This window comes from Microtus oregoni, unplaced genomic scaffold (genome assembly GCF_018167655.1).
Source record: "Microtus oregoni isolate MIOR12 unplaced genomic scaffold, Mior012 000018F_ref0000195, whole genome shotgun sequence".
In the NCBI taxonomy this organism is placed as follows: domain Eukaryota; kingdom Metazoa; phylum Chordata; class Mammalia; order Rodentia; family Cricetidae; genus Microtus; species Microtus oregoni.
Window position 1 is genome coordinate 34,008,410 of NW_024543077.1, and position 23,635 is coordinate 34,032,044.

The window sequence follows — 23,635 nt, forward strand, 5'->3', positions numbered from 1 at the left end:
TCATCCTGGCCACCCAGAACCGAAATAACCACACAGAAACTGTATTAATTTAATTACCGCTAGGCTCATTAGCTCTAGCTTCTTATTGGCTAACTCTCCCATCTTAATTTAACCCATCTCCATAATCTATGTATCGCCACATGGCAGCGGCTTTCTGGCAAAGATTCGGCATGTCTGACTCTGGCAGGGGCCCCATGGTGTCCCTCAGACTGTGACTTCTTCCTCCCACAATCCAGTTCTGTCTTCTCCGCCTACCTAAGTTCTGCACTATGAACAGACAAAGGCAGTCTTTTTATTCATTAATGGTAATTACAGCACACAGAGGGGACTCCCTCATGAGAAGTCTAGCTTAATATATTTAGCTTAGTTCAAATATTAAAAAAAATCAATTTTTTTGAAAGATGGGCTTAGGGAGCTGAATAAACCAAGAGATATGCTATAGTTTTGATGTACTCATTTGAGTTACCAGTTAAACAAATACAGAAATTTTTATCAAGAAAATGAAACCAGGGCTCTGTGGTTCATGAGAGAAACCGGGGTATAGAATTCTCTTAGCTTCCAGTTATTTGATTAGAGATGTCATGGGGAGTGGGAGAGAAGCCCAACGGTGCATATCAAGAAAGGAAAAGATTACTTTCAAGAAGGCACATTTAGAAAATACTACAGCATTCCTAAGAAGTCAAAGGGGAGCCATGAAAGGAACGAAGGAACCACACAGGGGTACGCCAAACTGCGCTACAAAGAGAACAGCCCTCACCATGACCTGAATTATTTTCTTTTGTTCTTTGTTCAACCTCCAGTTTCTGGTGATCCCTTAGGCCAGATGCTTAAAGACTCCATTCCTGTCCCGTTCCTCACTATTTTGTTGGTATACCATTGGCTCACTGAGGTTATGAGAAGCTCAAGCGGATGCCTCGACATCTCTGTAGCAATAACGGGCTGCTAAGTCTTCTGCTTTATATGAGGCTGGTGAGATCTGGGATCACATCATGCGAATTTAGCCCGGCTTTAAGTTCCTGTGAAGCAATAATAGCACTCTGTAATTCAAAATGGAGTTGAGCTGATAGGCAGCTGCGGGGACTTCGCAGTAGCCCCAGCAGCAAGGAAATGTGGACTAGAAGGTGCTAAAACTGTAATTAGAACAAGGCATCTGTCTCCCAGCTCCTACCAAACAGCTACTAATCAATGTGATCCCTCACTCCGAGAAGGGAAGTGCTCACCCGTAGCTCTGTTGGATGCTTTCCCAGGCCACTAGCAGACTGGGTACTGGTGGAGAGCACCCTGGCTCTAGAGGAGCGAAGGAAGCATCACTGCTCAGGAAATACATCAGTTTTAAAAGATGCCTATGAGGGCTTGTGCTGATGTACTCCGATTTCTTGTCAATGACGTATTTCCGGAGCAATCTGGAGGCGCATGGCTACTAAAAGGAAAGCTTGCTCTGGATTCTTCTCATGCTGATTACCTGGCGGTTTTGGGTTTTTTTTCTCTTAATTTCTCATCTCCTATGTTTGCTTGCACTTACAGGCATTTTGTTCAGTTTGATAGGCTTATGAAGGAAGATAAAATAGATTTAATGCCATCCTATCAAATTACCATTTCCTACTAGTTTTGACTTGCAGCATCGTTTTCCAGAATGTGACCTATAGTTTGCGTCTCTAAGAACCTTCCATATGAAGCGCTCTTTAATCCTGGACACTGAACAGTGCTGTACCTTGTACCTCCTGCAGAAAGATTGGCAGCGCAGACTGGGCACTAAAGGCTTGCAGCTCTCTTCCAGAAAAGAAACTGGCTTAAATTCTTTTGGATCTAATATTTCCCCCAAACTTCGCTCTTTAGAGAGTTTTCCTTTTCCTTCTTCTCAAAGATATAAAACAGAATTAATGTTCCAAAGAAAAGAATCTAGTTAAAGCTATATTAAATATTTCTTATCACTCACATTTAAATAATGCCTAAAATGAAGTCCCAGAGATTTCCCGAGAATTTCCTAATCTCTATTCTCTATTACCACAGATAACTATATGTTATGCAATCATTTGGGATAAGTTGGCTAGGATTCCAGCTCATTCGTCTTCTCAAAAGAATAAAAAAATAAAAGTCAATCCTTTTATCATAATGATCAGTCAATTTAAAAGTTGACTCTGTTCTCATCCAATTTAGCTCCAGCCGACAGAGACCTAGGGCACAGTCGATGTCCTGTGTAGACTTTGATGCCCCGTGTCTCTGAATACTTCACAGGTGGGGATAAGCTGGCAATTCACTTTCTCTCCTTACAGAGGAAAATGCTCAGAGATTGATGACATTTAGTATGGTTTTGCAAGATGCTGAAAAAGAAATCTGTGCCCACAGGTACTTTAGGTAGCATACTTCTGTAGGATTAAAAAAAAAAAAAACTAAAATGACTGATTTTATATATTATGCTTCTCTGTAAAGAATAAGTGTATGAATAACTGTGATATTAAAAATAAAGATGAATAACATGTCTGAAAATCAAATCAAGAAAATTGTGAGCAATTATTATTGTGATGGATTGAACGAGAAAGGGCTCTGTTGGCGCGTATATTTGAGTACTAGTTCCCCAGTTGTTGAAACTGATGGGGATGGAATCGGCAGTGGGGTCTTGTTGGAAGTGGTGTGTAAAGGGGTGAGCTTTTAGCTAGGCTGTTAGCGTTCACTCTCTGCCTCCTACTTGCTGATGAAGCTGATGAAGCTCCATGCCTGCCTGCTTGTTGTTATTATCTCCATCACATTGGTCATGGACGCACCCTCAGAAACTGTAAGCACCCCCTCCAACCTCTTTCTTCTATAAGTTACCTTGTTCATGATGTCTTGTCACAACGATAGAAAAATAACTAAGAAAAATTACCATTCTGATACTTAAGTCTTTTCTAAAGTACAAAATCATATGGCTCAAGGAAGTGTTTAAGACTTCACGATATAAGAAATCATGGCTAGCATAAAAATACAGATTAGTTCTTGAGAGGGACAGAAAGATTAAAGAAAGTCACCAAGTGATTAGAAAATTTTATTTTAAAAATAATGTTTTTACAGAAATGCATATTTTTAAACACTTTTTTTCACTAGAAAGACTATAGCCTATAACACATCCTTAAAAGAAAAAGAGGAAGCAGGAGAGGAGTCAGGTGACTTGAAAAAGGATGACTGATATTTTTATATGACTTGGAGGAATAACATGTTCTAGAGAGAGTGTGATGTGCACACACAGTCAGGGGTGAGGTGAAATAAGGGAAAGAAAAAAATTGAGAGAAATTGAGAAGTTTATATGTGATCAGACTATATGTTTGTAGGTATGGACAGAAAGTATTTTTTTTTTAGATTAGCTCTTCAAAATCTTCAAAGATGTTTCAGAAAATAGGGACTCGGCCGGGTGATGGTGGCGCACGCCTTTAATCCCAGCACTCGGGAGGCAGAGGCAGGCGGATCTCTGTGAGTTCGAGACCAGCCTGGTCTACAGAGCTAGTTCCAGGACAGGCTCCAAAGCCACAGAGAAACCCTGTCTCGAAAAACCAAAAAAAACCAAAAAGAAAATAGGGACTTTTTTTTTTTTTCTAAATTCTGAAGTCTGATGAGTGTTTCTTAGCAATGGATGGTATGTGACGGGTGAATGAAGGTCCAGAGATATCTGATTTCTAGTTAAGTGTGAAGGATGAATAATTGGATCGAAGAAGCTTTATCTTTACTAGACTTAATGGACAGTGGGAAGGATTAATGCATTCATGAGTGAGATAATGTAATCTGTATTTCACCTTTGAAAATGAAGATAAAGACATCACAAACAATGTGCTTTAATTCATCTTGACATATTCTTACTGAGAAAAGGTTTTGTTTTTAATTATTTATTTTATTTTTGAGATTATAACAAAATCATATAATTTCCCTGTTCCATTTCATCCCTCATAATCATCCAGTAATATCCCTGATTTCAAATTTATGGTCTCTATGTTTTCATTAACTGTTGAAAGTTTATACAAATGTGTTTTTTTTCTTTTTCTTTGTTTTTTTTTTGTAGTACTGGTATATGTTTGAAGGTGAAGATTTAAGAAATGAGGCAATTGTTTATATTACCCATGCAATCAACTACATTTAAAGACATTCTTGGCTTGCATGATTATCTTTGCTGATCATTTATTCATATTCACAATCAATTTGGTATGCAGATAATAGTGATTGTGTTTGTATTTTCTAGAAAAATAAAACCAGTAGATTATATACATATCTATAACAAATATGTATTTTAAGGCATTGACTCAATTATATGAAATGTCAAGCCCTAAATATATAGAACAGGCTTGAAGGCTGAGACCTAAAGAGAAGATCCAATGCTTCAGTTGAATATTGAAGGGTACATGCTTTGAGCAAAAAGACAGCCAAACTTGGGCAGAGATGATAGTTCAGTTGGTAAAGTATTTTTGCCTTGGAAGCACAGGGACAAGTGTTTGGTCTCCAGAACTCACATTAAATGGTCTGGGCATGGTGGTGGGCTTGCCTGCAATTCTAGAGTTGGTAATGCAATGACAAGAGACTCCCTTTCAATTTCAGGCTACCCAGCCTACCCTGTTTGGCAATTGAGAGGATATGGTTCAAAAATTAAAAAGTGCAGGCACCCTCTCCACTCTTGCTAGGGGTCTTATGTGATGCCATCTTGTGGATTTCAAGGAGATGCCCTAGCATCAGATTTCTCCCTAACCCTATAATGGCTCCCTCTATCAAGATATCTTTCCTTGTTCTCCTTCTCCCTCCCTCCCCCAACTCAACCATCCTGTTCCCTTTTGTCGTTTCTCCCCCTCTTCTCCAACCTCTCATTCCCCCTCTCAATTTACTCAGAAGATCTTATCTATTTCCCCATCCTAGGGGCATTCGTTCCTATCTTTCCTAGTGGTCGTTCCCTGTAATAAGATTGATGACCACCAAATTGTCATCAGAGAACCTTCATCCAGTAACTGATGGAAGAAGATGCAGAGATCCACAGCTAAGCACTGGGCCAAGTTCCATAGTACAGTCAAAAAGAGGGAGGAGGGATTGATTATATGAGGAAAGGGGTCAAGATCACGATGGGGAAACCCATAGAGACAGCTGACCCAAGCTAGTGGGAGCTCACTGACTCTGGACTGGAAAACCTGCATAGGACCAAACTAGGCCCTCTGAATGTGGGTGATGGTTCTGTGGCTTGGCCAGTCTGTGGGGCCACTGGCAGTGGGACCAGGATTTATGCCCAAAATGAACTGGCATTTTGATGCCAATTTCCTGTGGAGGGATACCTTGCTTAGCCTTGATACGGGGGAGGGGAGGGGGGGGTTGGTCCTGCCTCAACTTGATAAGCCAGACTTCGTAGACTTCCCATAGGATGTCCTACACTTTCTGAGGAGTGGTTGGGGGATTGGGTGGGGATAAGGTGGGGGAGGTAGTGACAGGAGGTGAGGAAGGGAGAGCTGTGGTTAGTATGTAAAATGGAAAAAACTTTTGAATAATAAAATTTAAAATAAAGAAATAAAATGTCCCTGTTATCTGAGGGATGGCACCCAAATATCCTCTGGTCTGCACTCTCTCTTTCTCTCTCTCTCTCTCTCTCTCTCTCTCTCTCTCTCTCTCTCACACACACACACACACACACACTAATATACACACACATATAGAAAGAGAGGAAATCAATTCAAGCCAGTAATTGAAACTATAGAGCATGATACTGTTTTTACTATATTTAATATTACATATGCTAAAACTGGCAATGAGGTTTTTAAACATATATAAAGGTATGCATAAACAAACACTGCCATTTTTAAAACAATGATGAATAAAGTGTAGAACATGGCTATTCATAGGCAGGAAATATCCATAGATGTGGGGAGGCTGCTGACTTGCTCTCTTGGATTAAAAAATCACATCATATATTTATTTTCTAAACAACCACTTAGGAGGAACAATTTTACCATATTCCTTCTGGCTAATAAAATCCCAAGATAAATCCTACTACTTACTAAATATGATCTAAGTGTTACCTTGCCAAGAAAAAGTGGGATTGTGTGAATTTCCCCACTATTTGAATAAGTGCTGTCAAAAAACATCCTCTTTTGATATTCCCCAGCCTCAAAGATTTAAATTCATTTAGTGCTTTTGAAGAGACTGTTGCCTCTAGGGAACATCCTCTGTCCTTTCCCCCTCACAATCCTGTGCTCTGTGGGTTGTCTATATTAGTCTCAATTTCCAATCGCTTTCTTCCATTTTCTTAAGCTTTCCAATAGCCTTGGTGTCCACAGTAGGATCCAGTAGGTGCTTCTTCTGAATCTGTTCACAATCCCTTTGTCATAACTGCCGACACAGTTAGATCTGGTGTCCATCAGACACTACAGTGTTCTTGGCACCTCTTACGGCTCCTCATCAAAAGCACAGCTGTGACATCGACCTTTAATGATATTCAGAAAATTGGCTACGTTTTCTGAATCAGGCGTGCCATCCTTCAAAATTCCCAACACCTTCTATTGGCTTTGGAATTGAGCCAATTTATTAAACTGCTAATAAAAAATTAATCAGCAATTATGTAGTATACTAGCACAAATTTTCTCGGATTTTTTTTTCTTTTTTTTTACCATGACAGCTAATCTATTGGGAACTCCAGTGAACTCTCAGCAGTATAAGACTCAAGAAAAAGTAAAACAGAAAAGGCATAAGTGATTGGAGACATTCCTATTTTGCCATGTCAGAAATACTCGGGAAATGAATGATTTTTATTAGGGATTCTAATTGAATGTCCTGTGTTGGACTGGAGAGACAGCTCACTAATTCAGAGTGAGGACTGCTTATACAGAGGGTGTGTGTTTACTTCCTAACACCTGTAGTTGGTTTTTTCTCTGGATAGCCAACCAGCTCCCAAATAAAGACACACAGAGACATATTATTAATTACAAATGCTCGGCCTTAGCTCAGGCTTGTCCCATTAACTCTTTTAACTTAATTTTACCTAATTGTATTCATCCAAGTTTTCCATTGTGGCTTTTTTCCTTTCTTTCATTTGGTGTGTCCTATTTTCCTGCTTCCTCCATATCTAGATGGCTGGACCCTGGCATCTTCTTTTCTTTCTTCCTTTTCTTTCTCTAGCCTAAATTCTCTTCCTACTTATTCTCCCTATCCTCAAGTTCTTCCTATACTTTTTTTCCCACTAAGTTCTGCTGAGACATATCATCCATGTTAGGTTTTTGGCAGCAGGCGATAAAAGTTTCAGGTAGCAAAAGAGAAAAACAATCTTGTTATTTTAATAACTTAAATATGTCAGGAGAGCCAGCACAATGAAAGTAAATTTTGGATGAACTTGAACCCAAAACAAGGAGACTTTGCTTTGTTTCCTCATTACTCTTCTTGCAGAGTCTTTGAAGTGGAAATTAAAATCCCCAGGAAAGACACCGCCAACTGACAGTCAGTGACTGAGTCAAGCACACTCAGTATGCAAAATCATGTTGTAGGAACAGACTGCCAAGAATTCCCTTTATGACCAAGAGGATAGCTCATGAAGGGGTAGCTTTCAGAAAAAGAAAGGGCTGAACAATAAATATGTGAAGATCCAATATGCTATTAGCTTCCCAAGACAGAAAATAATGCACATTTGCTAAACAATGAAATGTTAAAAATCACACTGTGGGTTTAGGTCTGATGTTTCCCGGGGAATCTCCCCAGATTCCTTTTGCCTTTGATGTTATTATTTCTGTCGGTGGAAGATTCTGGCAGAGAGTTACGCTGTAAAGATGAGTGAAGGATTAAGGGTCATTTGAAGTAATTCTGGAAACAAAGAGGAAATACGCAATTCCTTCTGCAGGAAGTTACTTCCAGAGATAGAATGACTCCATTTAAAATAGGAAGACAGGTGTCGTCATCCTAACCAGGCTAAAGTTATTGATGGATACCTTTAACTTTACCCTGACTCCTTCTTTTGAAGAAATGGAAGGATGGAAAGTAGCCAATGCATTTCCCCCCTCATTCCTTAAAATTATACCATGAGTGTTCCAAGTCTTTCTGACAACTTCACCTTGCCCTATTTTCTTTCTTTTCTTGAATTCATTTATATTTAGAATTAGTACTATAATGTATTACTTGATTATACTTTTTAAATATTTATTTATTGATTTATTAAGTATACAGTATTCTGTCTGTGTGTATGCCTGCAGGCCAGAAGAGGGCACCAGATCTCATTACAGATGGTTGTGAGCCACCATGTGGTTGCTGGGAATTGGACTCAGGACCTTTGGAAGAGCAGGCAGTGCTCTTAACCTCTGAGCCATCTCTCAGCCCCTTGATTATACTTTTATGTGTTGTAAGAGCATATTTTATACAAGAGCACTGTACATTTAACTAACACTATATCTAACATCTTTTTTCTTCCCACTCTTGGTTATACTACTTTGATCACTATCTTATTTCCTGTTTTCTCCCAGACTCTCCTCTCCTCTCCAAAGATGGAACACCACCAAGGTACTTGCCCATGCCCTGGAGGATGTGACAGTGATTCATAGTGAACACTTGTATCTTCTCCCACAGTACCTAGGTTTGTGTGTGGATGGCCTAATCTACAATTTGACAGTACTAGGAAGAGGCACCTTCATAAGATAATTCTTTCACAAGAGTGGAGATGCTGTGAATGGGATTAATATTCATAAAAAGGCTCCAGCAACCTCTTTTTCTCTTCTCACACGAGAAGATTCCATGGGAACAACTGCCTGCTCAAGCTAAACCACAATGGAATTTGGTCTCAAGAGCTGTAAGGAATAACTTTAGGTTCCTCATACGCAGCACAATCTGTGGTACTTTGTTAGAGCATCTTGAACTGGCTAAGGCCAGTAGACACCAAGAATAAGCAAGAATGAACTTTCTGAGTAGCTACAAGACATTGGACAGGTTTCTATGCAAATAAAGACTTTCTAATTTGCCCGCAGCAAAAGAGGTAGCACATACCTCTCATACAAGCCCTCAGAAAGTGTAAGTAAGCAGGACTCATGTCATTATCCATGACAGGGTGGGACGTTGTGGTCGTGCAGCTGTTATGGAGATGCACATCTCTAAGTCGTACCTTACCCACTGACTGTAAGTCTGATAAATATGTCAGCTTACCAAGTTGAACATTAGATAAGATAAGTTGCTATCTTGAGGGAGTGGATGTTCATTCATATTACTCCAGAAAAATTTAATGCAACAGAGCTAGAGATATAACTCGGCTTCAATGACCTTTTTCTTGGAGGCATACATTCTGAGAGAGGGTCCCACATAGCCCAGGCTGGCCTTAAACTCGCTGCATAATTGAGTGGTCATAAGTTTTTGGTTCTCTTGCCCTTTCTTCCCAAGTGTTGAGACTGCAGCCATGCACCACTGTGCCCACCTCAATCAAAGCTTTTATTGATCAATATTTTAAAACTGAAGAATTATTACAAGTAAATTGCACACACGTGAAATTTTTTCATCTGACCCTCTACCTCAGAAATTCTGTTTATGTGAAGCACTTAGGTCCTTCTTTCATCTGAATTGGGATGATGTACTGTCACTTTGCCAATATCTGACTAATTCTCTATATAGAGATCAAATAAAAATTACTCATTTCCTGGACAAGACACATATACAGGAATACATCTTAGCCTAACTGGGTCATGGAATATAAATGTGCAAAAAACACAAGACATATTCTCCTCTGAGAGAGAAACTCTCATTTCCCAATTTCCCAGTAAAGGCAACAAATGATTAATTGGAAGATCAAGTTAATATAAAATGTTTACATTAGACATAACTTTATCTAAAATCACATTTTTCAAGTACACCAACAAACACACATTCTATATGAGACTTGGAAAATCAAGACATCATCTTGCCTAAAGGAACTATAAAAATAGAAATAAGAAAAGGTATATTTTTCTGAGATTTTATTTCTTTGTATATTACATCTATTTGTCTGTAGGTAATATCTTTGGCTTATTGAAATTTATATTAAGAAAATCTTAATATAATTTAACTTCATGGATTTGTGAAGTTTATATAAATCACCCGATTTAGGCAGAGGGAGGCTTATATTAAGCCTTTGATGGAATTTGTCAACAAAAAATAAACAAATCAGCAGAGATACACAAATTCAATTAAACAAATTAAAATGATGTCCATTTAGTATGAAATAATCAGTTCCTAAAGTGATCTTCCATTCGTGATTTTATATGATATTTAATATTAACTGTTAACATGAGATAATACAGCACCATCTGTAAGACAAGTTTCTGGGCACATTTATAAGGTTAGCTTCCTGGCATCACTATGAGGGATTTTCTTGAGTAGACTAAATGTTGGCATCACAGTTTGAAGTAGCCCAGATACAAAAAGGCAGAAGGAATTGATTTTGCCTTTTGCTTGCTTGCCCACATCTCTCTCTGACAATTGAACCTATGTTGCTGCTGCTTCTATTGATACAACTGCTTCTATCATTCTTTGGTGGCATAAGGACCCATCTTTAGCTTTAAATGGACTTCAGATCAGTGGCTCTCCAGAACTCTCGGATTCTAGAGCTGGACTAGGACTGCTCATGAGTTTGCAGCCAGCCTTGTGAACTAAAGGGTATCAAATCATCAGTTCCCTAAGGCATAGACTGCTGCTGTTGGATTATATTATATTATGTTATATTATATTATATTACATTATATTATAGTTGTAGCCTTCTTTTTTATTTTAGACATAAAAGGAAAATACAGTTATATTTTATTTATGTTTTAATAAATAACGCTTGTGTGAAGATCAGAGGGTAAAATTAAGTCACCAGAGCCCAGGTCATGGTGTCACACACCTTTAAACCCAGTACTAGGGAATTAATCATAAGCCTTTAATCCCAGCACTAAAGGGGTATATAAAATGGGATGAAACAGAGGTTCTGGGCTCAGTCTGCATCGCCCAGCCTTAGTAGAGGTGATACTTCTTTAGTGGCTTAGCTGTTTTTGCTTTTCTGATCTTCATCTTGAACCCCAATATATGTCTCTGCATTTTTATTACTCGTGCTACAGTAATATAATAAGTCAAATTTAAAATATGTATCCTTTTTCTTGGTTCTTCTCCTCTAGAAAATCCTAATATATAATGAATCAATAAAATGTACTAATAATTATTATGTGTTTTTATCAGTGATCAACATTTGAGTGTAGAATGTTTTATCCTAAAGGATAATGAAAAACCATTCATTTGGCAGACAACCATAGATAGAAAGTGTCCTTTGGACCCTCAGACGAGCCAAAGATCCTCATACTCAGCGTGTTGGGTCCACATATACATGACAAACTGGTGCACGCTGACTTAAACTGAAGAATGAGAAAATGGTTGTATGTACCATATGTAGGTTGCAGGGCAATCATTGAGAACAAGGTTGTATACAGAACTTTGTGAAGGCCTGGTGTTCTATAAATCTTTTTTTTTTGGCATAAAGAATTCTATTAAAAGGGGAAGACTGGATAAGCAGCAAAAATCAATTTTTGGAGGCAAATAGCAAACCACCTCATTAGTGGGGAACTGAGACCTTTAAAATGAACAACATGTACTCGTCATTTAATTCACAGGTTTCTCCTTGAGTTCTGGGGCTTTGGTCTGCCATGTCTGTGGTTTGCATAGCACGTCTAACGTCATTAGCAGGCTGAAACTGCCTTCTTTTGCCCACCTTCAGCGTCCTTTCAGCTTAAAGAAACGTATTCTTTAAATCTCCTGGGATCTGTCACATAAGTCACTGAACAAAGGAGAGCTGGAAAGATGGCTCAGTTGCTGATCTTCCAGAGGACTAGAATTCATTTCCCAGCACCACGTTGAGCAGCTCACAGTGATTTGTAACCTCTAATTCCAGGGGATTTGACACCGTCTTCAGACTTTTATGGGCATGTGTGTTTATATACACATATACATAAATGAGTAAAGTAAACATTTAAAAAGCAAAAGGGAAGGTTACTATTTTGGCTATGCTAGATATGATAATTCATTATTTTTTAAATGTGTTGGTATGGCGTAGGGATTAAAAACACTTGCTGTGCTTGCAGAGACCCAAGGTACTGTTCCCAACAACCACAGGGAAGTTTACAACTCCAGTTCCAGAGAATCTGATGCCCTCTTCTGGCCGTTGCAGGGTACCAGACACACAAGGTCCACATACATAAATACAGGCAAAACATTCATCCATATAAAATAAAAAACTTAAAAGTATATGCTTTTAAATTAAGAAGTGGAGTCTCACTATGTCATCCTGTATGTTCTGTTCTTTGCTATTTAGCCCAGAGTGGCATTTTAATTGTAGCAATTCTCCTGTCTCAGCTAGCCTAGTGCTGGGAATTCGTAGCTCTGTACTGCTACTGAATTAAAAATTATTATTATATTCTAGAATTTTCTTTGAGAGTTGCTGGGTAACTAAGATAAAATAATAATTTATCTATCTAATAACCTGTTCCATTGAAACTGTTCTTCCCCAAAGGACTAGCACCTACTTTCATGTCTTGTTGTGTGTGTGTGTGTGTGTGTGTGTGTGTGTGTGTGTGGTGTGTGCCCAGTCCACTAACTTTAATTAGAATTGCTTTCTTATTCAAACATTATTCAGGTAATATATTTGATCACATTTTCCCTGTCTTCTAATTCCTCCCAGATCCTCCAAGTCCTTACCCCCTCAACTTTATGTTCTTTTAGATTTGCTTGCATGAACATGGGTAGATATTATTGACTGGACATTAACTGCTGGATATTATTGACAGCATGGACTATACCCAAGAGAAGCTCTATCACACTACAAAAGCATTTGTTCAACTATGTTCATAGCAGCATTATTTGTAATAGCCAGAACCTGGAAACAACCTAGATGCCCCTCAATGGAAGAGTGGATAAAGAAAGTGTAGAATATGTACACATTAGAGTATTACTCAGCGGTAAAAAAAAACAATGACATCTTGAGTTTTGCATGCAAATGGATGGAAATAGCATGACTTCTTTTGAGTTTCTCAAGTAGTCTTTAATTTATGAGAGCTTTCATGGTTACACATTAATATATCAGTTCCTTAGTGGTGCAATTACAATTCACGTGCCCTTGAATCTCTGCATCTGGTCAGCATGTAAAAATAGGTGTGGGTTAGTTTTCAATTGATTGAAATTAATTGAACAAAGGTCTGCCCTAGAATATATCTCACATTCCCCATTGCATGTGTTTTTGTTACTATGCTGTAGCTGAAAAAAGAATAGCTTCATATCTTTCCATTTGATTAGATGCTATTCTGTGCTGTTTCTAATGCGTCATGCTAAACCTAAAGAAATTTCTTTCCACACAGAATGACTCAGAGATGAACACATAGATATTCCAAGCACCAGGTGTGCATCCTATGCATATCATATGTGTGCGTGCGAATGTGTACAGAAGCGGGAGTTACCTCTCTGGCACTGTAATATCTGCAGCTATGTTGATCTGCGCCCACACACACCGGGAGAGTTCCTGTTATTCCCCCTGCCAGTTTCTGATGTTTGATGGCTTTGCAATCACGAGACGCGGTTATAATTTTGTTTGCTGTCAATGTCCTTATGGAATCTGAAGAATGTGTCAAACAGTACGATGCAGGGTCGTAGAAATAGAGCATTTGTTTCATGATATAAATGTTGACATGCTTTGTGATTGTGTGAGGGAGCTCCCGGAACACTTCAGAAAGTGAATGAAGCCTACTGAACGTTCCTTTTCCTGGTCCTTTACTCCTTGTGAAATTCAGAGCAAGCCAGATTTTTAAATCTTCTACACCCCAAAGGGCTGGAATTATTAAAATAACAGACAGTCACATGTTCAAATGAATTTGAATTTTTATTTGAAATTTAACTTAGAATGCCTATCAAGGAAGACCAAATTTAACCCAATTTGTTCTTGCTTCTCTAAATCACAGACCTTGTAATTATAGAAATAAAGTTTTAAATCTGTATTGATACTCCCAGACACTGAATGAGCCACAGGTATTCTGTGGGCTATTTTATCAGATTTACATCTCCACGATCTACCAATTACAGCAGCATGCTAAAGCACTTTGAGAGTTGTTATGGGGACCTTCAGAGGGCTTCCTGTCAAAATGGAGTATTACTTGAGAACATCCTCACACCACAGTGTGCCAGTATTAAAAGAAGCACAATAGATAGAAACGTGGGTGGAGAGTTAGCAGCTACTTTGTTCCACTTGCTTCTAATTGACTCCCTGGGCTCATCGTAGAGGAGTGTCGGGACTGTCCCTGTAGCTTACTGTGGGACAGAATGGTAGATGACAGAATTGTGAAGAAAGGATATCTGTAAAAGCAACCGACATATTCTCTGGAATATATATCAGAGCAGGGGTGGGGGAAACAAGAGAGGAGCAGAATGGGTGGAGTTGAAAATCTTATATGCATAAAACATGGAAGTGAGCTCCCTTACAGAACAGAATAAATAAAAGTATCAGTAACATATATGTAGAGTCAAAATATGTATTTAATTATTGGTGGTTTCATTATGCTGAATGATCCAGGAAATATGCCTGATATGTCATGAAAATAAGTCACCTTTTAAACTGTAAATAAATGGAAATGGAAATAAAAATATTTGAAAAATTAAAATGATGAACAGGAACTACAGTGACAGCAATTTGCCATCTGCAGCAAAGATGAAGGTCAGAGTCGGGACCTCCATTAGGAAAATCTCACAGCCACTTACTGATTGACTAAGCATTGCGGTTATTATCCACTCTCAATGGGAGGGTCAAAGAATTTTAGTCAGATGCGAATGACTCAGTTTAAAAATAAGAAAATCCTGACTATTGTATGCATAACTACTCTTAAGAATGATGGTGGGCAAAAGTTAACAATGAAAATGATTAGACTCATATTGATTTGTAATTGGAAGAATAATGAATATACTTATACCTGTGGCTTCTCCACAGTTCTGAAAAGCATGATTTCTTGAATGAGATAGTAAGATATGACACCAACACAAGTCAACATGAGAAAGAAAAAGTTAAAAATTGAAGTAGTTACGTTTTGCATACTAAAGCGCCATAGCCTCCAGACACGATAATAAGTAATATAAGAGTAACTTTGCAGGTAGTCTCCAAGGCATGGAAATGTATACGTAAGACTTGGCGTATGTTGTAAACAAACACGTGGAAATCTAGAGACACTGATCCTTAATTGAGGCCGCAGTACACAACCGATGAGAACTCTAGAAATACAAAATGGAAGGCATGGTCACAAAGTTATAGTTGAAGAAATAGTAGGAGAAAAGAATTCAGAAATGATGAAAGACTTCAGATATAGGAATATGGTCATAACTCAGCTATGAAATTAAATGAATCGACTCCTGTTAGATTGGAGGAAACCCACGCACTCCAAACCTGACTGGCAGCCAGAGTCTAAGAAAGAGAGCAAGGAAAACCAATTCTACTGTGATAATCTAATAAAATAATGGAGTCCAGACCTAAACAGAGAACTCTCAACCGAGGAATCTAGAATGGCTGAAAGACACTTAAGGAAATGACCAACATCCTTAGTCATCAGCGAAATGCAAATCAAAACAACTCTGAGATTCCATCTCATACCTGTAAGAATGGCCAAGATCAAAAACATTGATGGCAACTTATGCTGGAGATGTTCTGGGGAAAAGAAAACACTCCTGCTTTGCTGGTGGGAATGCAAGCTGGTACAGACAGCCCCTTTGGATGTCAGTGTGGCGATTTCTCAGCAAATTAGGAAACAACCTTCCTCAAGACCCAGTAATACTACTTTTGGGCATATATCCAAAGGATGCTCAATCGTGCCACAAGGTCATGTGCTCAACTATGTTCATAGCTGCTTTGTTTGTCATAACCAGAACCTGGAAACAAACTAAATGCCCCTTGACCGAAGAATGGATATGGAAGATGTGGTACATTTACACAATGGAGTACAACACAGCAGAGAAAAAAAATAATGACATCTTGAATTTTGCAGGAAAATGGATGGAGCTAGAAAACATTATTTTGAGTGAGATAACCCAGACACAGAAAGATAATTATCACATGCACTCACTCATAGGTGGTTTTTAAACATAAAGCAAAGAAAACCAGCCCTCATATCACAATCCCAGAGAACTTAGACAACAATGAGGACACTCAGAGAGACTTACATAGATCTAATCTACATAGGCAGTAGAAAAAGACAAGATCTCCTGAGTAAATTGGGAGCATGGGAACCTTGGGGAAGGGTTGAAGGGGAGGGGAGAGGCAGGGAGGGGAACAGAGAAAAATGTAGAGCTCAATAAAAATTAATAAAAAAAATCTCCTGCGAATTTGGCACAGAAGGAACATGTTCGGGAGAGTTAAAAGACTTCCACAAAATAGTGCTGAAAACACAGAAATTTGTACCCAAGTGCAATTAGAATGTAATAGGATGAAAAACCTAAAAATACCTTACCAGTTTCAAATCTTCAAATATCGTTCCACCCACTGTCTATCCCAAGATAAGTATTAGCAGAAGTCTTTTCACGAAGTCATAACAAACCAGGAGAGGAGGCACAGCATTAAAAAAAAAAATGAAGAAAGAAACTTGCACAGTAAGTGTAATATGGTGATTTCATAGACCTTATCATAAAACAGTTACATGATTTATGTTTGAAATCAGTAAAATCACACCTAGACAAAAACAAAAAAATGAGAAGTTGGAAGTTCTAAAATAATTTATATTTTCTAAGGACATTTGAAGAAAGGCACCGTGTTGGAATAAAGCCAGTGAGTAAAAGTCTTTGTCGGACAAGCATAGCACGTATGTTAGATTCCAGCCCCATGAGAAGGCCAGGCATGATGATGGGTATCTATAACCGTGGAGCTGGGGGAGCAGAGGTAGAAGGACCCACAGGGCTCCCTGGCCAATTATGCTAGCCCATTGGTGAGTGCTTATGTTTGCTTGTTTGTTTTTTTGTTTTTGAGACAGGGTTTTTCTGTAGTTTTGGAGCTTGTCCTAGAACTACTAGAACTAGCTCTTGTAGACCAGGCTGGTCTTGAACTCACAGAGATCCAGAGATCCGCCTGCTTCTGCCTCCTGAGTGCTGCCACCGCCCGGCTTGGTGAGCTTTAATGTTAACAAGACACTGGTCTCAAAAAGTAAGGCAGAGAGTGACTGGGGAAGACGCTGGCTCTGGTCTCCATGTGCATATACACAAATGAATACACACACACACACACACACACACACACACACACACCCAAATGGGGAAAAAGTCTGGAACCAAATATTAGTAATCACAGATAAAATAAACAAACTGAATAGTCTCGATTATAAATATACTCAAAATTTGAAAATTATGTTATATGATGATTTATTCATTGGCATTTTTAACTTTCAAAATTTCTTTGGTTGCAAATAGATTTTGCCCCCAAATAGTAGATCATAATTGTAGTTTTACTCTCTTTTGCTCCTCCTAGTTCCTCCCCACTCCCCTCCTATCTGCCTCTCAAGAGACAAAACAGGGGTCCTGATAGCCCAGGCAGGTGGAAGATGGCCAGAGGCCACCCAGCATGTGAGCGCCATCATGATGAGCAAATGTACGGTAGAGAAACGGGAGAGAGAGAGAAGCAGAGCTGTTCATTTGCTGTGGAAAGAAGCCGAACTGAAGACGTGAAGTGCAGGGAGGAACAAGCCTTCTGGGACCATGGTGGTCTGGACTGCTGCTGAGGGTCATGTCTGGGCCCGTGGTTCTACAGCGGATGGGAGTTATGTTGCCACCAAAGGTCACATGGACGCCTGGGGTCTGGGCTGTCACCTGTGGCCATGTCAGTGTCCAAGGGTTGTGCTGTTACTAGGGCCATGATGATCTGAGTGTCCTGTTCTGTCACCCGGAGCCATGGCGACATTCAGGCCTGAGCTGCTGCTGAGGGCCTTGTCTGGTCCATGGCTTTACAGCAGCCAGGGCCGGAATTGATGTCCATGGTTCCTGTTATCCCTGAGGGCCTGGGGATACCTGGGTGGTTCGAGTCAGTCGCCAGAGACCATGTGAATGTTCCAGTGTCTGTGTTGGTACGTGGGCCATGGTGATATCTGGGCCCAAGCTGCTTGCATAGGTCCTTGTCTGCGTCTGTGGTTCTGGTGCAACTGGATTCTGCTTTTATAGCCGTAGGAATCATGGGTGTTGAAATCAGAGAGCCATGTTGAGGGGGCATCACCCTTTGCCAGCCCTGTGGCTGGGTGGCTCTTTATTTTCTCCTTTGGTATGGTAGAAATCTTAGGGTCACTTATGTATACTGTCATAATACCTGCAAATAGAGATCCTTTGATTTCATTTCTTTCCCTTCAATTTGTATCCCATTGATTCCCTTCAATTTTCTTATTGTTCTAGCTACAATTTCAAGTAATATATTGAATAGGTACGGAGGAAGTGGGCAGCCTCATCTTCTTATTGATTTTAGTGGAAATACTATGAGTTTTGTGGCTCCAACGTTGATGTTAGTGATAAACTGCCCTTATTATGTTGAGGAATTTTATCATGAAGGGGTGTTCCATGATGCCAAAGATTTTTTTCTGCATCTTATGAGATGACCATGTGTTTTTCATATTTCAATTTGCTTATATGATGGATTTTATGGGTTTATATAGTTGGAACATCCCTAAGTCTGTGGAATGAACCCTACTTGCTCATGGTGGATGATTTGCAAGTATTTTATGAAGAATTTTTCCATCTATGTTCATATGGGAGATTGCTCTGTGATTCTCTTTCATTGTGGGGTCTGTATGTGGTTTGGGTGTCAGAGTGACTGGTCTCATAAATCAAATTGAGCACTGTTCTTTCTATTTCTATTTTGTGGAATAATTTGAGGAGTATTGGCAGTAATTCTTCTTCGAAAATCTGGAAGAATTTTATGCTAAAGCCATTGGCCTTGGTCTTTTCTTTGTAGGAAAATTTAATGACTGTTTCTATTTCCCTAAGGCATACAGCTCTGTTTGAATTGCTTATTTGATCTTAATTTAAATTTGGTAAGTGCTGTATATTGAAAAAGTTGTCCATTTCTTTCAGATTTTCCACTTTGGTGGAGAGCAGGTTTTTAAATTATGTCCTTCTGATTTTCCGGATTTCGTCTGTGTCTGTTGTTATATTCCTCTTCCCATTTCTACGTTTGTTAACTTGGAGATTCTTTCTCTGTTCATTAGTTAATTTGGCTAAGAATTTGTCAATTTTATTGGTTTTGCTGAAAGAGTCAACATTTTATTTAATTGATTCTTTGTATTATTTTTGCTGTTGTTTTTATTTTATTGATATTGGCCCTGAGTTTGATTACTTCTTACCTTCAGCTCCTTTAGGGTGTATTTTCTTTTTTGTTGTTCTGGAGTTTTTAGGTATGCAATAAAGTTGTCAGTATAAAATTGCTCAAATTTTTTTTTTAAATGTAGGCACTTAGTGCTCCTAACTTGTCTCTTAGAACCATTCTTGATGTTTCCAATGAGTTCCCGTATGTGGTGTATTCACTCATCCCATTATAGAAAGGATTCAATTTCCGTCTTAAATATTTGTTTGATCCATTTGTTCATTTAGCACTAAGTTGTTCAGTTTCCATGAGTTTGCAGAAAGCATGAGTGAGTACATACCATGCTCATCTTTCAGTGTCTGGATTGCCTCACTCAGGATGGTTTTTTCTAGTTCCATCCATTTGCATGCAAATTTCAAGTCATCATTGATTTTGTTTGTTTTACCTTCAAGTAGTACTCATTGTATAAATGAACCACATTTTCTCTAAGCATTCTTTGGTTGGGGGGCATCTAGGTTGTTTCCAGGTTCCAGTTATGACAAATAATGCGTCTAGAAACCCAGCTGAACAAATGTCCTTGCACTATGATTGAGCCTCCTTTGGGTATACACCCAAGAGTGGTATTGCTGGGTTTACTTTACCTGGATGTCAGTTCTACAAAGGACTAGCCTAATCACGCTCATTCATGGGAGTGGCTAGAAGATTCAGTCACTGAAAAGAAGTAGCTGAGGTTTCATTTTCATGCTGGCTGCAAATAGTTCATGTTATCATAAAGATTTTTCTTTAATTTATATTCCTGGTTTAAAATGATAGAATATCTTTAAAATTTTTAGAGAACTATACTTAGTAGAAGTGACAGTAATTTCTTTTAATCGTAGTGGTTTTTATATTCGATAACTCTATGGTCCACAGATATATACATAGCAAAATGTCAGCCTAATCGCTTTGTCTAACTAACTGATTGCCCAACTCACCATTGATTCAAGCCTGAGCTAATTGGTATGCAACACAGGCAACATGAATAGAATGATCAAATCATGCGTCATATTATTGGTTTTCTCAGATGAATGTATATATCGGCATCATTTATCTATGAACAGGTAACACACACATAAAACACATACACACACAGTGGTGACAAACGGTAACAGAAAATTATGAGTACCTATTTTCTTTATGAGAGATAAACATCATTTATATCTCAGGATAAAGGATGATGTTTTACTTGAATATTTTATTTGTTATTTATGTGCATTTATGTGGACCGGTGTGAATTTATGTGTTCTACATCCCTGCATATGCGGGTAGAAGTCAGAAGGTTGTCAGATCCTCTGGTACTGGAGTTACAGGTGCCTGTGAGAAATCTGATATGGATGCTGGGAACCAATCTTGAGTCCTACGCAAAGCAGAAAATGCTTTTATGCGAGATCAAAAAGAAATGCTTTTAACAGCTGAGGCATCTCTCTAGCAGCAAGGTTTAAGTGTTACATGTCATAGTACAATTTCATGTCATATTTTAGCAAGAATGAATATAAGGAATTGGTTTAAAAAGTGTTTATTTCATTGCTTGAACAGATTCTCTGTGAAAGCACTTGGTTATGAATTTTCAGATAGTGTGTATCTGAGGTAGAGAGATCTTCAAATGATATATAAGTGTTTTATCTCTGTCATGACAAAATTCAAAATTCATGTTAATATATACCTTGTTCAGACTATGGAAAAATACTCTGGTTTCTGTCTTCAAGGGCTTCATCTTTGTATCTGGGTGAAACTATCAGTGATCAACTTTGTTGGATTCTGGGGAGAAAGGCTAAAATTTATTGTTTCAGGTTTCTGTTTCAATAAATCAGAAGGTTGATATGCTATTGAATTATGAAAATCTATATGTCATTATTAACAAAAATACTTCTCATAGACACTCAGATCCTGTCTGTTAGTGAACAGCCCTAAGGCATGCTTGTCCTCTTCTTCTTCTTAGGCTAGGAACTGAAGAAAGATCTTGCTTCAAGCTAGACAATGTACCTTCCAGGGACAACCAGAGTCCTTGGCTGTCCAAATGCAGCCCTCCTATCTCCACTCACCCCACTGCTCGGAGTAAATGTGGATCACTGCAGTCCTGTTCCCTTCTTTTTATTGATGTATAAGATGTTTTTATCTACACTTTAACTTTGTGTTCTATGTTTACTATTAATTTTAGATAGGCAAGCTTTTAAAGATACAGTTGCAAGGACTTCTGATTTCATATAGAAAATTGGGCTAGTCTTGAAATCAGGTCATGAAGTATGCTTTATAATGACATAACCTATCAGATTGAGACCCAGAAGTCTTCTTAAGAAGAACCAGCATAAAGTCCACCACCCCAGAGAAGACAGGTAACAAAGAGAACCCTAAGAAAGACATACATGGATCACCCCCACCCCAAGAAGGGGAAGTAGACAAGATCTCCCTAGTAAATTAGCAGCTTGGGGGGATGGGGGAGGATGGTAGAAGAGTTGAAGGGAAGAAGGGGAGAAGGGAAGTGCGGAAAAGAACATGAGGGATTTAGAAGGTTAAGTTAGATGAAGGACAAAGAGTGAGAACAAGGAAAGAGATACCTTGAAAGAGGGAGCCATTGTAGGGTTAGCCAGAAACCAGGCAATAGAGAAATTCCCAAGAATCCACAAGGATGACTCCAGCTAAGTAAAATGGTGCCTAAACTACCCTTCCTCTGTAATCAGATTGTTGAGTATCTTAATTGTCATTATAGAACCTTTATCCAGCAGCTGATGGAAGCAGATGCAGAGACCCACAGCTAAGCACTGGGAAGAATTCCTGGCGTCCAGTCTTAGAGAGGGGAGCCATATTATAAACAAAGAACTAAAGATCATGATGGGGAAACCCACAAAAACAGCTGCCCTCAGCTAGTGGGAGCTCAGTGACTCTGGACTGACAGCTAGGGAACCTGCATAGGACCAGACTAGGCCATCTGAATACTGGTCACAGCTGTGTCTTGGGCAGTTTGTGGGGCCACTAGCAGTGGGAGCAGTATTTATCCCTAGTGCATGAAATGGCTCTTTTGAGGCCATTCCCTCTGGAGGGACACCTTGCTCAGCCTAGATACGGGCTTGGACTTGCCTCAATGTCACATGATAGATTTTGTTGACTCCTGCGTGGGAGGCCTCACCCTCTCTGAGGAGTGGATGGGGGAGTGGGGAGAAACTGGGAGAAGTCGGTAATGGGAGGGAGAGAGAACTGGGATTGGTATGTAAAATAGGACTGTTTAAAAAGAATCAACATTACTTCCAGATCCCTCACTCCTGTACTGTCTGAAATATTGTTTTACTTGGGCCTTTATGAAATATAACTGGCCAATACCGCTATAGCAGAAAGTAGTTTGTCTAAGGAAAGCATGATGGTTTGTTATCTCAGTCATGAAAATTACTTGCAGAGCGGATTGCACATCTGCACAGGCTCGGAATACAAATGACCCAAATGTCACTTCTTAACTGATGCCACCATTTTATGAGCTTTCCAGCAAACCATTCATAACATCCATTTTTGTGGTTCATCTCAGTCACTGAATTTCCTGAACGTTTTTCTTAGAAAAAAAAAGAGAGTTTTCTTCATTTTTTTATTGCATATGTATAGGGGAATAAGCTTAAGTTTAAACAAATTAAAGAACTTACTGCCACATGATCAGCTGTATGTAAAAACATAGGTCGAAAAGTCAATCAAATGCCAGGCAGAACACGGGCAACTTTCCAAGTCCCCAATGCTCTTCTCTGTTAAAAGGAAAACTTTTGAGCAAAAGGAGGCCAGAGGTCACTATATACTCTAATGTGTGAATTCCAAGAAACCTAGTGAGGTTCATTCTTCTAGAATTATCAATAGAGTAAATGTTATACTGAGTTGAAAACAGTTTTCTTTGTGGATCTCTTCTCTATTTGTGGTGACATGTCAAGATCATTAAGATTGCCTTTGTTTGCTTTCTATTGTGGTGATAAAACAGAGGCCACAAAAGATGACTGCTCAGGATCCAGGTATCTTTAGTTCCAGTTCTGACTTTCCTTCCCAACGGAAAGAAAGCTGGAAGGTGAACTCAATAAACCCCTTTCTCCTGAAGTCTGTTCTGGTCGGTGATTTATCATAGCAATAGAAAACAATCATAATAACAGAGAGCAAACCGAGATAGAAATTGTTCCCAGAGTGGGGATCCTGGAGTGACAGACATGACTATGTTGTATTGCGGACGGTTGTGGAAGTGCTTGGAAATTTGGGTTTCAAAAGTCCCTGAATGCTCAAGGCTTAATGGGTTGTTCTGGGAGAGCTTGGGAGATAAGTGTGCCAAGAGAAGTGCAGATAGTGGAAGCCTGGATTGTGAAGGGATGCTAAGAATTG